Genomic DNA, 16855 nt, shown 5'->3' on the forward strand with positions numbered 1-16855 from the left:
TTACTTTTAGGGATATTTTCATTAGTTTTTATGTTAAATTCACATTTCTGGACTTTACTATGAGTTTGTGTGTTTTTCTGTGATTTCAGGTATTTTCTGGCTGAAATTGAGGGACTTGAGCAGAAATCAGATTCAGAGGATTGAAGAAGGACTGCTGATGCTGTTGGATTCTGACCTCCCTGCACTCAAAGTGGATTTTCTTGAGCTACAGAACTCGAAATGGCGCGCTTCCAATTGCTTTGGAAAGTAGACATCCAGGGATTTCCAGCAATATATAATAGTCCATACTTTGGCCAAGAATAGACGACGTAAACTGGCGTTCAACGCCAGCTTTCTGCCCAAATCTGGCGTCCAGCGCCAGAAAAGGAGCCAAAACTAGAGTTGAACGCCCAAACTGGCACAAAAACTGGCGTTCAACTCCAAGAAGGACCTCTACACGTGCAACACTCAAGTCCAGCCCAAGCACACACTAAGTGGGCCCCGGAAGTGGATTTATGCATCAATTACTTACTCATGTAAACCCTAGTAGCTAGTTTATTATAAATAGGACCTCTTACTATTGTATTTGACATCCTGGATTGTATTTTGATCCTGTGATCACGTTTTGAGGGCTGGCCATCTCGGCCATGCCTGGACCTTCACTTATGTATTTTCATACGGTAGAGTTTCTACACCCCATAGATTAAGGTGTGAAGCTCTGCTGTTCCTCAAAGATTAATGCAAAGTACTACTGTTTTCCATTCAATTCATCTTATTTCGCTTCTAAGATGTCCATTCGCACCCAAGAACGTGATGAAGGTGATGATTATGTGTGACGCTCATCATCCTTCTCCCTTATGAACGCGTGCCTGACAAACACTTCTGTTCTACATGAAATAAGCTAGAATGAATATCTCTTAGATCTCTTAATCAGAATCTTCGTGGCGTACGCTAGAATGATGGCGGCATTCAAGAGAATCCGGAAAGTCTAAACCTTGTCTGTGGTATTCCGAGTAGGATTCAATGATTGAATGACTGTGACGAGCTTCAAACTCGCGAGTGCTGGGCGTTAGTGACAGACGCAAAAGGAGGGTGAATCCTATTCCAGCATGATCGAGAACCGACAGATGATTAGCCGTGCTGTGACAGAGCATGTGAGCATATTTTTCACTGAGAGGAGGGGATGTAGCCACTGACAATGGTGATGCCCTTGCATAAAGCCAGCCATGGAAAGGAGTAAGACTGATTGGATGAAGATAGCAGGAAAGCAGAGGTTCAGAGGAACGAAAGCATCTCCATTCGCTTATCTGAAATTCTCACCAATGAATTACATAAGTATTTCTATCCCTATTTTATTATATTAAATTCGAAAACACCATTATCAATTTATATCTGCCTAACTGAGAATTGCAAGGTGACCATAGCTTGCTTCATACTAACAATCTCCGTGGGATTCGACCCTTACTCACGTAAGGTATTACTTGGACGACCCAGTGCACTTGCTGGTTAGTTGTATCGAAGTTGTGAACCATGGTATTGGCACCATGTTCTTGGCGCCATTGCCAGGGAAAGAAAGAGCCATGAATTTTACATAATCAAAGTGTAATCACGATTGCGCGTACCAAGTTGCTCACGTTGCCAGGGATTGTTTGAGCCTGGACATCACAATTTCGTGCACCAATTGCCTACAGAAGTGGTTGAAGAAGCCTTTTTAGAGGGGTTGTTATCAGCATTTGTGTGTGTCTGATCCTTCACTGGCAATTGAGTGCCAGAGTTAGAAGCTGGAGTGAAACTGGACCCCAGCTCCTTGTCTGCTTCTAGCGTCTGAACGCCAGAACTGTGCCCATTTTGGGCGTTCAGCGCCAGATCTTGCCCATTTTGGGCGTTCAACGCCAGATCCTTGCCCATTTCTGGCGTTGAATGCCAGTCCTGCCTTGTTTCTAGTGTTGAACGCCAATCTTGAGCATGGTCTGGGCGTTCAGCGCCAGCCTTCCACCAATTTTCTGACGTTTTAGTTCCAGAATTACTTTTCCCTGGGCTCTTATTGTCCTCAGGTGAATTTTGGATGGTTTGCTCATTTCTTAGCTTTTTGCTACCTTGAGGTGGGGTATTTGATGTTTTCCCACTTCTTAGTTGAACTGCTTGGCATTCTTCTGCTATTTGCCTTGACAACTGCTGCTTTGTTTGCTTAAACTGTTCGTCCATATGTATATTAGCCATCCTTGTCTCTTGTAACCTGTCTTTAAATTCGGCTAGCAGCTTTGTTAGAAAGTCCAATTGCTGATTGAATTCAGCAGCTTGTTTCACAGGACTGAGTTCAGCAGTTACTGTTTTAACCTCTTCATTCATGGAAGGGTTGCTGCTTAGGTACAGATGCTTATTCCTGGCAACTGTATCAATGAGCTCTTGAGCCTCTTCGATTGTCTTTCTCATGTGGATAGATCCACCAGCTGAGTAATCTAGAGACATCTGAGCTCCTTCTGCAAGCCCATAGTAGAAGATGTCTAACTGAACCCACTCTGAAAACATTTCAGAGGGGCATTTTCGTAGCATCTCTCTGTATCTCTCCCAGGCATCATAAAGAGATTCATTATCTCCTTGTTTAAAGCCTTGGATGTCCAGCCTTAGCTGTGTCATCCTTTTTGGAGGGAAATATTGATTCAGGAATTTTTCTGTCAGCTGTTTTCATGTCCTTATGCTGGCCTTAGGTTGGTTATTCAACCACCTCTTAGCTTGATCTTTTACAGCAAATGGAAACAGTAATAGTCTGTAGACATCCTGATCTATTTCTTTATCATGTACTGTGTCAGCAATTTGTAAAAACTGTGCCAGAAACTCTGTAGGTTCTTCCTGTGGAAGACCGGAATACTGGCAACTTTGCTGCACCATGATAATGAGCTGAGGATTCAACTCAAAGCTACTGACTCCAATGGAGGGTATGCAGATACTACTCCCATATGAAGCAGTAGAGGGGTTAGAATATGACCCCAGAGTCCTCTTGGACTGTTCATTTCCGCTTAGGTCCATGATGGAGAAAGGGAGATGATGTAAAATAGGAAAAATATTTTTTATTTATTTATTTATTTCGAAAACAAAATAAATCAAAATAAAATAAATAAAAATGAGTGAAAGATTTTCGAAAAAAATTGAGGAGAGAGAAAGTGGTTAGAAGGTTTTGAAAAGGATATGATGATTTTTGAAAAAGATTTTAAATTTTGAAAAAAAAATCTGAATTTTAGAAATAGATTTCAAAAATTTACTTTTAAAATAGAGAGAGAAAATATTTTTGATTTTTAAGAGGAAAGAGAAAAACAATAAGATGGCACAAGATTTAAAATTTTTAGATCTAATGCTCCTTATTTTCGAAAATTTTGGAGGGAAAACACCAAGGAACACCAAACTTAAAAATTTTAAGATCAAGACACAAGGAAAACTCAAGAACACTTTGAAGACTCACAAGAACACAAGAACATGAAGGAAGAACACCAAACTTAAAATTTTTTGAAAACCAAAATAAAATTTTTGAAAACCAAAGGGAAATCAACAAGAAAACACCAAACTTAGAGTTTGGCACACAATTTAATAGAGAAATTATTATTTATGAAAAAGAAGGTTTTGAAAAGAATATAAAAGATTCTAACCCAATTACCAAGAACACAGATTAACGCTCTAGCTAAATGAGTTATGAAAATTTTCGAAAATTTTAAGAAAAATCAACAAGGAAAAACACCAAACTTAAAGTTTGGCACAGGATTTAATAGAAAAATTATTTTTGAAAAAGGTTTTAAAGATATGATAGCCAATTACCATGAACATAAACACCACGTTCTAACTAATTGAGCTATAAATTTAAAGTGTTTTAACAAGGGATAAATAATAAAAGACTCTAAACCAAAAAAGAGAAATTTTTCCTAATCTAAGCAACAAAATAAACCGTTAGTTGTCCAAACACGAACAATCCCCGGCAACGGCACCAAAAACTTGGTGCACGAATTGTGAATCACACTTTTCCCAACTCGTACCACTAACCAGCAAGTGCACTGGGTCGTCCAAGTAATACCTTACGTGAGTAAGGGTCGAATCCCACGGAGATTGTTGGTTTGAAGCAATCTATGGTTATCTTGTAAATCTTAGTCAGGAAGTCAAATATTTTTATCAGTTGAATTGCGAATAACCAAGAGAGCATAAATTAAAGGTTACTTGTTATGCAGTAATGGAGAATATGTTGGAGTTTTGGAGATGCTTTGTCTTCTGAATCTCTGCTTTCCTCTATCTTCTAATTCACGCACGCACGTCCTCCTATGGCAAGCTGTATGTAGGGGATCACCGTCGTCAATGGCTACATCCCATCCTCTCAGTGAAGAATATGCTCACATGCTCTGTCACAGCACGGCTAATCATCTGTCGGTTCTCGATCATACTGGAATAGGATTCTTCATCCTTTTGCGTCTGTCACTAACGCCCAGCACTCGCGAGTTTGAAGATCGTCACAGTCATTCGATCATTGAATCCTACTCGGAATACCACAGACAAGGTTTAAACTTTCCGGATTCTCATGAATGCCGCCATCAGTTCTAGCTTATACCACGGAGATTCTGATTAAGGAATCTAAGAGACACTCATTCAATCGGATATAGAACGGAGGTGGTTGTCAGGCACACGTTCATGGTTTGAAAAAGGTGATGAATGTCACGGATCATCACCTTCATCACAGTTAAGCGCGAATGAACATCATAGATAGGAACAAGAGTGTTTGAATGGAAAACAGAAATACTTGCATTACTTCATCGAAACACAGCAGAGCTCCTCACCCCCAACAATGGAGTTTAGAGACTCATGCCGTCAAAGAGTACAAAGTTCAGATCTAAAATGTCATGAGATGCAAAATAAGTCTCTAAAAGTTGTTTAAATACTAAACTAGTAGCCTAGGTTTACAAAAAATGAGTAAATTATGATGGATGATGCAGAGATCCACTTCTGGGGCCCACTTGGTGTGTGCTGGGGCTGAGATTTAAGCAATTCACGTGCAGAGGCCATTTGTGGAGTTGAACGCCAGTTTTTGTGCCAGTTTGGGCGTTCAACTCCAGCTTTTGATCCTTTTCTGGCGCTGGACGCCAGAATTGGGCAGAGAACTGGCGTTAAACGCCAGTTTACGTCGTCTATCCTTGTGCAAAGTATGGACTATTATACATTGCTGGAAAGCCCTAGATGTCTACTTTCCAACGCAATTGGAACCATGCCATTTCGAATTCCGTAGCTCCAGAAAATCAACTTTGAGTACAGGGAGGTCTGAATCCAACAGCATAAGCAGTCCTTTCTCAGCCTGAATCAGATTTTTGCTCAGCTCCTTCAATTTCAGCCAGAAAAATACCTGAAATTACAGAAAAACACACAACTCATAGTAAAGTCCAGAAATATGAATTTTTCCTAAAAACTAATGAAAATAGACTAAAAACTAACTAGAACATACTCAAAACTATACGAAATTAACCCCAAAAAGCGTATAAAATATCCGCTCATCAGAGGCCCCCATAAGAAACTACCTCAAGTCAGAGACACTCCCTACAGATAAGGAGGCAAAGAAGCTAATACGAGAAGCACAGTACTACACTATAGTGGGAGACATCTTATATAGGAGAGGGATTTCAACACCCCTCCTAAAATGCGTACCGACTTCCAATACAAGGGAAGTCCTGGAGGAAGTACACAGCGGCATGTGTGGCAACCACTTGGGAGCACGAGCTTTTTCCAAAAAGGTACTCCGAGCAGAGTTTTTCTGGCCAACTTTGCAAAAAGAAGCAACCGAGTTCGTTAAAGTGTGCCCACCATGTCAGAAGCATAATAATTTCCATATCACTTCACCAGAGGAGCTCACCAGTGTTACATCACCTTGGCCATTCACAAAATGGGGGCTTGACCTCTGATGAGAGGACTTTTGTGTGGTTTAGAAGTTCACAAATGAAATCTCGTTGCAATATAGTTCTAAACCAACAATAGTCCTTTCATACAAAAGTTGTGTTTGTCACAAGTACAAACCCCTAAAATCTATAAACCGAAGTATTTGAACCTCGGGTTCTCCCTAGGAATTACAATAAAGTGTTCTTGTTATTGGTTATGGAGCTATGTTTAGGGTTTTTGAGATATTAGACATGAAAAGTAAATGGCAATGAAAATAAACTAACAACTAGAAAGCTCTTGGCAAGGTTGTGAGAATTAGAAGTCCTATCCTAATTATCCTCCTCAATTGTGACCATAATTATCCATTGCTACCACTTAGTTAACCTCTAACCATGGAGGAAAGTCAAGTGGATGAATCAACTTGATTCCACAAGTCCTAGCCAACTCCCAAGGGAAAGACTAGCTTTAGTGGTATCCAAATTAATTAGCAACTTCTAATTATCAATCAACAAAGGAATTAGATAACTCAAGCGTCACTAATTACTCTACCAAAGCCAAGAGCACTAAAATCTACTCTAAAATCCAACCGAGCATTTCATCAAACACTTGGAAGGCATAAAAGGAAAGCATAGTAAAAAGTGCAAGGAAAGTAAATCTACACTACTCAATTGCAAGGAATTAAACAATAACAAATCAAATGAACAATAAAGAAACATGAATCATAAATTGCATTAAAGGAAAATAGAAGAAACAAAAATGCATCAACATAAAAGTAAGGGATTACAAGAATTAAAAGCAAAACTAGAGAGAGGAAAGGTAGAAGGAGAAGAATTACAAAGAGAAAAGTAAATCAAAGCATGAATTAAACCTATATCTAAGAAATTCTAAACTAGATCTAACCTAATCCTAATCCTAGAGAGAAGTGAGAGCTTCTCTCTCTAAAAACTAACTTTCCCTCAAAAAATTTAACTAAACTAAACTAATGTGTGAAAGTATGTAAAGTATCTAAAGTATGTTGATTTCCCTTCAATCCTTGGCTTAAATAGCATCAGAAATGAGTTGGATTGAGCCCACAAGGCTTCTAAAATCGCTGGCCACGGGTTGCATTAAGTGAAGCATGTGCCATCGGCGCGTCCGCGCACTGTGCACGTGCGCGCCCCTATGCGCAAATGCAACTATGACCAATCTTATATCATTTCGAAGCCCCAGATGTTAGCTTTCCAACGCAACTGAAACCGCATCATTTGGACCTCTGTAGCTCAAGTTATGGTCGTTTAAGTGCGAAGAGGTCGGCTTGACAGCTTTTGCGATTCCTTCATTTCTTCATGAGTTTTCTCCATTTTTACACGCTTTTCCTTCATTCTCTTGATCCAATCTTAGCCTCCTAAATCTGAAATCACTTAACAAACATATCAAGGCATCTAATAGAATCAAAGGTAAATCAAGATTAAACAATTAAGGACCTAAAAAGCATGTTTTCACTCTTAAGCACAATTAAAGGAGAATTTACAAAACCATGCTATTTCTTTGGATAAATGGGAGAAAGGTTGACAAAACCCTCTAAATTCAACACAAGATAAACCTTAAATATGGGGTTTATCAACCTCCCCACACTTAAACCAAGCATGTCCTCATGCTTAAACCAAGAGAAAGCAAAGGATATCAACATTTATTCAATGTAAATAACCTAAATGCATCTATCTACATGAATGCAACTAAATGCAAAATGATTCTACCTACTTGGTCAAAAATAAATCAATCTCCAAGACATACATGCACAAGTAGGGCTAAGGTCCTATGACGACTCATGAATTCTACCAATTCAAGTATAAAAATGAAGTTCAAGTAGACTTGCAAGAAGAATGCTCATGAAAGCCGGTAATCAAGGAATTGAGCACCGAACCCTCACCGGAAGTGTTTGCACTCTAGTCGCTCAAGTGTGTAGGGTTGATTCTCTCAATTCTCCCCTAATCATGCTTTCTAAGATTTGTTTTTCTTCTAACAATCAACATTTATTCAATGCATGCATACAAGTATCATGAGGTCTTTTCATAGGTTGTAATGGGGCTCGGGTCAAGGTAGGATGCATATATGGTTAAGTGAGCTTGAAATTTGAATCTTTGATAAGATTAAACTTCCCACCTAACCTATGACATCCTATACAATTTCAAAGCTAACCTAACTACCCATTTTTCACTTTTTCACATTGGTGTGCGAAATTGTGATCTAGATGTGAAATTGTTGTTCGAAATTGATTCCCTGGCAATGGCTCCAAAAATGTGTGCACAATACCATGGTCCAAACATAACTTCACAACTTCGCGCAACTAACCAGCAAGTGCACTGGGTCGTCTAAGTAATACCTTACGTGAGTAAGGGTCGAATCCCACGGAGATTGTTGGTATGAAGCAAGCTATGGTCATCTTGTAAATCTCAGTCAGGCGGATTAAATGGTTGCAGAGTTTTAATAATTAAAAGATAAATAAAACATAAAATAGAGATAGAGATACTTATGTAATTCATTAGTGAGAATTTCAGATAAGCGTATAGATATGCTTTCGTCCCTCTGAACCTCTGCTTTCCTGCTGTCTTCATCCAATCCTTCCTACTCCTTTCCATGGCAAGCTGTATGTAGGGCATCACCGTTGTCAATGGCTACTTCCCATCCTCTCTGTGAAAATGGTCCGATGCGCTGTCACTGCATGGCTAATCATCTGGAGGTTCTCGATCATACTGGAATAGGATTCACCCTCCTTTTGCGTCTGTCACTACGCCCAGTACTTGCGAGTTTGAAGTTCGTCACAGCCATCCCTTCCCGGATCCTACTCGGAATACCACAGACAAGGTTTAGACTTTCCGGATCTCAGGAATGGCTATCCATGGGTTCTAACTTATACCACGAAGATTCCAATATCTCGGACTCGGTCCTCTGTATTAGATATCCAAGAGATATTCATTCTAGCTTGTTTGCATGTAGAACGGAAGTGTTTGTCAGGCAAGCGTTCATAGGTGAGAATGATGATGAGCGTCACATAATCATCACATTCATCATGTTCTTGGGTGAGAATGGATATCTTAGAATAGGAATAAGCTTGAATTGAATAGAAAAACAGTAGTACTTTGTATTAATTCATGAGGAACAGCAGAGCTCCACACCTTAATCTATAGAGTGTAGAAACTCTACCGTTTGAAAATACATAAGTGATAATGGTCCAGGCATGGCCGAATGGCCAGCTCCCATGAAAGTCTAAGATAGCATAAAACTAATCAAAAGATCCCTTACAAAGATAGCATAAAGTCCTATTTATACTAAGCTAGTTACTAGGGTTTACAGAAATGAGTAAATGATGCATAAATCCACTTCCGGGGCCCACTTGGTGTGTGCTTAGGCTGAGCTTAAAGTTTACACGTGGAGAGGTCATTCTTGGAGTTGAACGCCAGTTTGTAACGTGTTTCTGGCGTTGAACTCCACTTTGCAACTTGTTTCTGGCGCTGAACGCCAGACTGCAACATGGAACTGGCGTTCAACACCAGTTTGCGTCATCTAAACTCAGGCAAAGTGTGGACTATTATATATTTCTGGAAAGCCCTAGATGTTTACTTTCCAACGCAATTAAAAGCGCGCCATTTGGAGTTCTGTAGCTCCAGAAAATCCACTTTGAGTGCAGGGAGGTCAGAATCCAACAGCATCTGCAGTCCTTCTTCAACCTCTGAATCTGATTTTTGCTCAGGTCCCTCAATTTCAGCCAGAAAATACCTGAAATCACGGAAAAACACACAAACTCATTGTAAAGTCCAGAAATGTGATTTTTATATAAAAATTAATAAAAATATACTAAAAACTAACTAAATCATACTGAAAACTATGTAAAAACAATGCTAAAAAGCGTATAAATTATCCGCTCATCACAACACCAAACTTAAACTGTTGCTTGTCCCCAAGCAACTGAAAATCAAATAGGATAAAAAGAAGAGAATATACTATAAATTCCCAACTATCAATAAAACATAGCTCCAATCAGATGAGCAGGACTTGTAGCTTCTTGCTTCTTGAATAGTTTTGGCATCTCACTTTATCAATTGAAGTTTAGAATGATTGGCATCTATAGGAACTCAGAGTTCAGATAGTGTTATTGATTCTCCTTGTTCAGTATGTTAATTCTTGAACACAGCTACTTTATGAGTCTTGGCCGTGACCCTAAGCACTTTGTTTTCCAGTATTACCACCGGATACATAAATGCCACAGACACATAACTGGGTGAACCTTTTCAGATTATGACTCAGCTTTGCTAAAGTCTCCAATTAGAGGTGTCCAGGGTTCTTAAGCACACTCGGCTTTTGCTTTGGACCTTGACTTTAACCGCTCAGTCTCAAGTTTTTACTTGACACCTTCACGCCACAAGCACATGGTTAGGGACAGCTTAGTTTAGCCGCTTAGGCCAGGATTTTATTCCTTTAGGCCCTCCTATCCACTAATGCTCAAAGCCTTGGATCCTTTTTATTTACCCTTGACTTTTGGTTTTAAGGGCTATTGGCTTTTTCTGCTTGCTTTTTCTTTTTCTCTCTTTTTTTTTCTGCAAGCTTTGTATTCACTGCTTTTTCTTGCTTCAAGAATCATTTTTATGATTTTTCAGATTATCAAATAACATGTCTCCTTGTCATCATTCTTTCAAGAGCCAACATATTTAACATTCTTAAACATCAAATTCAAAAGACATATGTACTGTTCAAGCATTCATTCAGAAAACAAAAAGTATTGTCAGCACATCAAAATAATTAAACTAGTTTCAAGGATGAATTCGAAACCCTGTACTTCTTGTTCTTTTGTTTTTAAAACATTTTTCATTTAAGAGAGGTGATGGATTCATATTCACTACTTTAAGGCATAGACACTTAGATACTAATGATCATGTAATAAGACACAAACATAAATAAACATTTAACATAAAAAAAAATGAAAAACAGAAAATTTAAGAACAAGGAATACGTCCACCTTAGTGATGGTGGCGTTTTCTTCTTGAGGAACCAATGATGTCCTTGAGCTCTTCTATGTCTCTTCCTTGTCTTTGTTGCTCCTCCCTCATTGCTTTTTGATCTTCTCTAATTTCATGGAGGATGATGGAGTGCTCTTGGTGTTCCACCCTTAGTTGTCCCATGTTGGAACTCAATTCTCCTAGGGAGGTGTTGATTTGCTCCCAAAAATTCTGTGGAGGAAAGTGTATCCCTTGAGGCATCTTAGGGATTTCTTGGTGATGAGCTTCTTCATGCGTCCCTTGAGATCCATGAATAGGCTCTCTTGTTGGCTCCATCCTTTTCTTAGTGATGGGCTTGTCCTCATCAATGAGGATATCTCCCTCTATGTCAATCCCAGCCGAGTTGCATAGATGGCAAATGAGGTGAGGAAAGGCTAACCTTGCAACAGTGGAGGACTTGTCAGCCACTTTGTAGAGTTCTTGAGGTATAATCTCATGAACCTCCACTTCCCCCCCAATCATGATACTATGGATCATGATGACCCGGTCTATAGTAACTTCAGACCGGTTGCTAGTGGGAATGATTGAGCGTTGAATAAACTCCAACCATCATCTAGATACTGGCTTAAGGTCCAATCTTCTCAGTTGAACCGGTTTGCCTTTTGAGTCAATCTTCCATTGAGCTCCTTCCACACATATGTCCATGAGGACTTGGTCCAACCTTTGATCAAAGTTGACTCTTCTTGTGTAGGGGCATGCGTTTTCTTCCATCATTGGCAAGTTGAACGCCAGCCTTACATTTTCCGGACTGAAATCTAAGTAGTTCCCCCGAACCATGGTAAGATAATTCTTTGGGTTCGGGTTCTTACTTTGATCATGGTTCCTAGTGATCCATGCATTGGCATAGAACTCTTGAACCATTAGGATTCTGACTTGTTGAATGGGTGATAAACCACTATTTCATGGTTTATCTTGTGCTCAATTGAGTGGTTTTTTTCAACTCTTTACCCACTTATTCATACTATTTGCATGGTTTTACAATTGCCTTCCTGATTTTGTGCTATGATTGAAAACATGCTTCTTTGACCTTATATTTGCTAATATTAATCATCTCTTATTACCATTAGATGCCTTGATATATGTGTTAAGTGTTTTCAGAGATTACAGGGCAGGAATGGCTTGGAGGATGGAAAGGAAGCATGCAAAATTGGAAGGAATACAAGACGTTGGAGAAATTGCTAAGCTGCCCAGCCTGACCTCTTCGTACTCAAACGGCTATAACTTTAGCTACAGAGGTCCAAACAACGCAGTTCTAGTTGCGTTGGAAAGCTAACGTCCGGAGCTTCGATTTGATATATAATACGCTAGATTTGTCCTGATGCTAGGTGACGCGAACGCGTGCCCTACGCGGCCGCGTCGCAGTCGCAAAAATCAGCGTGTTTGAATTCGCAACCAGCAAATTCTGGGCTGTTTCTGACCCAGTTTGCGGCCCAGAAAACACAGATTAGAGGCTATAAAGTGGGGAAATGTATCCATTCATCAAGAGGCTTTCATAATTCACAATTTTAGGAGTAGATGTAGTTTTTAGAGAGAGAGGTTCTCTCCTCTCTCTTAGGATTAGGATTTAGGATTTCTCTTAGTTTTAGGAGTGGCTCTCAATCCCAGGTTCTTTATTTTTATTTATTTTTCCAATTCAATTTATGAACATCTATGCCAGATTTAATTTCTTTTGTTAATGCAATTTGAGGTATTTTCAGATTTAATTTTGCTTTGCTTCATTTATAAATGTTTTTAATTTAATTTAGATATTTTCCCTTTTGGCTTTGGTTGAGTCATTGGAGACTCTTGAGTTATCAAACTCATTGTTGATTGAAAATTAGAATTCTTCAAGAATTAATTCGAGTTCCACTAACTCTAACTTTTCCTAAGGAAAGACTAGGACTTGAGGAATCAGAATTAATTCATCCATTTAACTTACCTTCATAGTTAGAGGTTAACAAAGTGGGAGAAAAATTCAATTCTCATCACAATTGATAAGGATAACTAGGATAGGACTTCCGAATTTTCGTACTTTGCCAAGAGTTTATTTTATAGTTATTATTATTTTATTTTACTTGTCATTCAACTAACTTTTTACCTTAATCCAAAACCCCAAAACACACTTTTTCATAACCAATAATAAGAACACCTCCCTGCAATTCCTTGAGAAGACAACCCGAGGTTTAAATACTCGGTTATCAATTTTAAGGGGTTTGTTACTTGTGACAACCAAAACGTTTGTATGAAAGGACTTTTGAAGGTTTAGAAACTATACTTGCAACGAGGATTTATCCGCAAATTTCTAGATCACGCAAAAGTTCCTCTCATCAATGGGGTTGGTTAGAACTTCCCAACCTCTTCTTTGGATCTCATGTCGGATTTCCGGATACTCATTTTCTTGAGTTTGAAAGGGACCTCGGGGATCACCTTCTTCTTGGCCACAACATCATAGAAGTGGTCTTGATGGGTTTTGGAGATGAATCTTTCCATCTCCTATGACTTGGAGGTGGAAGCTTTTGTCTTCCCTTTCCCTTTTTTAGAGGTTTCTCCGGTCTTAGGTACCATCAATGGTAACGGAAAAACAAAAAGCTTATGCTTTTACCACACCAAACTTAGAATATTGCTCGCCCTCGAGCAAGAGAAGAAAGAAAAGAAGAAGAAGAAGAGAAAATATGGAGGAGAGTGGGGGGAGGTGTATTCGGCCAAGGTGTAGAAGAGAGGGTTGTGTTGTGTGGAAATGAAGGAGGGATGGAGGGGTTTATATAGTAAGGGGAGAGGGGGTAGGTTCGGCCATTTTGGGTGGGTTTGGGTGGGAAAGTGATTTTGAATTTTGAAGGTAGGTGAGGTTTATGGGGAAGAGTGGATGGATGTGAGTGGTGGTAGGTGGTAATAGGGAAGAGAGATTGAGGTGATTGGTGAAGAGTTTTGGGGAAGGGTGTTTATTGGGAAGAGAGGATGAATGAGAAGAGGAGAGAGTATGAGTGGAGGTAGGTGGGGATCCTGTGGGGTCCACAGATCCTGAGGTGTCAAGGATTTACATCCCTGCACCAATTAGGCATGTAAAATGCCTTTGCATGCATTTCTGGCGTTTAAACACCAAAGTGATGCTTGTTCTGGGCGTTCAACGCCTATATGCAGCATATTTCTGGCGTTGAACGCCAGCTTCATGCTTGTTTCTGGCGTTCAGCGCCAGCTCTTCTCAGGGTGTATTCCTGGCGTTTAAACGCCAGAATGTTGCTTGTTTCTGGCATTCAATGCCAGATCCATGCTCTGTTCTGGCGTTGAATGCCAGCCAGATGCTCCTTACTGGCGTTTAAACGCCAGTAAGTCCTTCCTCCAGGGTGTGATTTTTCTTCTGCTGTTTTTGCTTCTGTTTTTAATTTTTGTATTTATTTTGTGACTCCACATGATTATGAACCTAATAAAACATAAAAGAACAACAAAAATTAGAATAGAATTAAATAAATAAAAATTGGGTTGCCTCCCAACAAGCACTTCTTTAATGTCAATAGCTTGATAGTGGGCTCTCACGGAGCCACACAGGTGATCAGGTCAATTTTATAGACTCCCAACACCAAACTTAGAGTTTGGATATGGGAGTTCAACACCAAACTTAGAGTTTGGCTGAGGCCTCTCAACACCAAACTTAGAGTTTGACTGTGGGGGCTTTAGTTGACTCTGTACTGAGATAAGCTTTTCATGCTTCCTCTCCATTGTTATAGAAGGAGATCCTTGAGTTTTAAACATAAGGTTGTCCTCATTCAGTTGAAGGACCAACTCTCCTCTGTCCACATCAATCATAGCTCTTGCTGTGGCTAGGAAGGGTCTTCCAAGGATGATGGATTCATCCTCATCCTTTCCAGTGTCTAGGATTATGAAATCAGCAGGGATGTAAAGGCCTTCAACCCTTACTAGCACGTCCTCTACTAGTCCATAAGCCATCTTCATAGATTTGTCTGCCATCTCTAATGAGAAATTGGCAGCCTGTACCTCAAGGATTCCCAGTTTCTGCATTACAAAGAGTGGCATGAGGTTTATCCCTGACCCAAGGTCGCATAGAGCCTTCTCAAAGGTCATGGTGCCTATGGTACAAGGTATTAGGAACTTTCCAGGATCCTGTTTCTTCTGAGGTAATGTCAGTTGATCCAGATCACTCAGTTCATTGATGAGCAAGGGAGGTTCATCTTCCCAAGTCTCATTACCAAATAATTTGGCATTCAGCTTCATAATTGCACCAAGGTACTTGGAAACTTGCTCTTCAGTAACATCCTCATTCTCTTCAGAAGAAGAATACTCATCAGAGCTCATGAAGGGCATAAGGAGGTTCAATGGAATTTCTATGGTCTCTAGATGAGCCTCAGATTCCTTTGGTTCCTCAAAGGAAAACTCCTTGTTGATCACTGGACGTCCCAGGAGGTCTTCCTCACTGGGATTCACGTTCTTTTCCTCCCCTGTAGGTTCGGCCATGATGGTTATATCAATGGCCTTGCACTCTCTCTTTGGATTCTCTTCTGTATTGCTTGGGAGAGTACTAGGAGGAATTTCAGTGATCTTCTTACTCAGCTGGCCCACTTGTGCCTCCAAATTTCTAATGGAGGACCTTGTTTTATTCATGAAACTCAGAGTGGCCTTAGATAAATCAGAGACTAAATTTGCTAAGCTAGATGGATTCTGCTCAGAATTCTCTGTCTGTTGCTGAGTGGATGATGGAAAAGGTTTACTATTGTTAAACCTGTTTCTTCCACCATTAGTAAAGCCTTGTTGAGGCTTTTGTTGATCCTTCTATGAGAAATTTGGGTGATTTCTCCATGAGGGGTTATAGGTGTTTCCATAAGGTTCACCCATATAATTTACCTCTGCTATTGCAGGGTTCTTAGGATCATAAGCTTCTTCTTCAGAAGATGCCTCTTGAGTACTGTTGGATGCAGCTTGCATTCCATTCAGACTCTGAGAAATCATATTGACTTGCTGAGTCAATAGTTTGTTCTGAGCCAATATGGCATTCAGAGCATCAATTTCAAGAACTCCCTTCTTCTGAGGCGTCCCATTACTTACAGGATTCCTCTCAGAAGTGTACATGAACTGGTTATTAGCAACCATGTCAATGAGTTCTTGAGCTTCTGCAGGCGTTTTCTTTAGGTGAATGGATCCACCTGCAGAATGGTCCAGTGACATCTTGGAGAACTCAGACAGACCATAATAGAATATATCCAGAATGGTCCATTCTGAAAGCATATCAGGAGGACACCTTTTGGTCATCTGCTTGTATCTTTCCCAAGCTTCATTGAGGGATTCACCATCTTTTTGCTTGAAGGTCTGAACATCCACTCTAAGCTTGCTCAGCTTTTGAGGAGGAAAGAACTTAGCCAAGAAGGTCGTGACCAGCTTATCCCAAGAGTTCAGGCTATCTTTAGGTTGTGAGTCCAACCATGTTCTAGCTCTGTCTCTTACAGCAAAAGGGAAAAGCATGAGCCTGTAGACTTCAGGATCTACTCCATTAGTCTTAACAGTCTCACAGATCTGCAGGAACTCAGTTAAAAACTGGTAGGTGTAGTATAATCACCAAGCATCCTTCTTGCATTATTATTATTTTTGGCTGCCATCTCCTCTTCCTTTTCGAAAATTTCTGTAAGGTTGTCTCTGGATTGTTGTATTTTAGCTTCTCTTAGTTTCCTCTTCAGAGTCCTTTCAGGTTCTGGATCAGCTTCAACAAGAATGCCCTTTTCCTTGTCCCTGCTCATATGAAAGAGAAGAGAACAAGAAAAGAAGAGGAATCCTCTATGTTACAGTAAAGAGGTTCCTTATTGTTAGTAGAAGAAGAAAGGCAATAAGAGTGAAGAAGAATGGATAATCCAAACACAAGGGTGAGGATAGGAGCAGAGATATGAGATGAAGAAAAGTGTTAGTAAGTAATTAAATAAATAGAAGAAGATGAGAGAGAGAAATTTTTGAAAATAATTTTTGAA

General features: G+C 39.8%; 1 non-coding gene across 1 annotated transcript; it reads left to right on the forward strand.

The window, feature by feature from the left end:
• Positions 1–16118: 16118 nt before the first annotated feature.
• On the forward strand, positions 16119–16226 carry LOC148575903 (small nucleolar RNA R71). Its single transcript, XR_015902851.1, has one exon. It is a non-coding gene; the product is annotated as a small nucleolar RNA R71 (small nucleolar RNA).
• The last annotated feature ends 629 nt before the right edge of the window (positions 16227–16855 follow it).

The sequence above is a fragment of the Arachis ipaensis genome, chromosome B1, assembly GCF_059453495.1.
Source record: "Arachis ipaensis isolate K30076 ecotype BB chromosome B1, ASM5945349v1, whole genome shotgun sequence".
In the NCBI taxonomy this organism is placed as follows: Eukaryota; Viridiplantae; Streptophyta; class Magnoliopsida; order Fabales; family Fabaceae; genus Arachis; species Arachis ipaensis.